The following is a 1,485-nucleotide window of genomic DNA, read 5'->3' on the forward strand; positions in this document are numbered from 1 at the left end:
TGTTGGGTAACTTGTTTTGTAGAATAGCTGAGCAGACTGTATTTAACTCCACATGCGATGACTCATCTAACTTCCGTTTATTTGTCAAAAGTTCTTTTAAAAATTTAACTGCGTTTGGCATTTGCAAAAGAGCTTCCGTGAACGGTAAGTTAATATGTAATTTTTTAAGTAGTTTAAGGAATTTACCGAATTATTCGTTTGTGTGGTCTTTCCTTTTTGCATTAGGATATGGTACACGAGGTTTATATTCTTTGCTTACCGGCTTCTGTGTACCATGATTCATCTCATCCTTACCATTACTTACCATAGCTTCGTGCCTCGTTTCAAATTTATATTCAACTCACCCTTCTTCGTCGCGCACAGTGATGGCATGGAGTTGCTCCCTTGGGTTAGTTTCTACGTTACTGGGCATGCTACCTTGTGGTCGTTTAGAAATCAACTTAGCGACTTATCTTATTTGAGTTTCGAGCCCTTGAATTGATGCTTGTTGATTCTTAAGCACTTTTCGGTATTCTGAAAACGAGTTTTTGACACCGAGATGAATTTTGTGAGCATCTCTTCAAGGTTTATTTCTTTTCTTGTTGGTAAGGTGGTTGTTGAAAACCTGGATGATGTTGTGGTCTTTGATTTCATTGACCATCCTATGAGAAATTGGAATGGTTCCTCCAACCGGCATTATTAGTGTTACTACAGGGTTATTTTGAGGTATAGAATTATTACCCATATAATGTAATGCCCCGTACCTGAGACCGTCGCCGGAGTCGAATACGAGGTGTTAACGGACTTAATTTATTACTTATACAGCTCAAACAATTTATTTTTAAAACTTCCAGACAAGCTAGAAATCTGCGTTATAGTTACTTAAAAATTCATATCTCGATTTCTGAAACTCAAAATTAATATCAGTAAATTTTCCCTGAAATTAGACTCATATATATATTTACTAATTTTTTTTCTAGAATTTTTTGTCTTAGTACAGTTTATTAGTTAAAGTCTCCCCTCTTTCAGGGTTCGACTACTCTGACCCCTGTGTATTACGAATCAGATATCTCCCTGTACAGAGTTTCAATGACTATTCCGTTTGTTTCTTATAAAACTAAACCCAATAAAGATTTCATAAATGTAATATAAAACTCCCTAATTGTTTTTTTACAATTTATAATGAATTTTTAAATTCAGAACAGGGGATACAGAGATCACTCTGACCCTGTTCCACAAAAACTTAAATATCTCACAAAATATAACTCATATACCTGTTTTGTTCCATCCATATGAAAATAGATTTATCAAGCTTCAATTTAATAACTTATTCATCATTTAATTCAATTTCTACTATTTTTAGTGATTTTTAAAATTCACATCATTGCTACAGAAATATTCTGTTTTGCAACAAATTTCACTTTATTATAGATTTCCATGGACTAAATAGCATTTTAAACATACATGGCATCAAATATGATTTAGATTGATCATTCCAATGGCTAA

Source organism: Gossypium hirsutum, chromosome A12 (assembly GCF_007990345.1).
Source record: "Gossypium hirsutum isolate 1008001.06 chromosome A12, Gossypium_hirsutum_v2.1, whole genome shotgun sequence".
Lineage (NCBI taxonomy): Eukaryota > Viridiplantae > Streptophyta > Magnoliopsida > Malvales > Malvaceae > Gossypium > Gossypium hirsutum.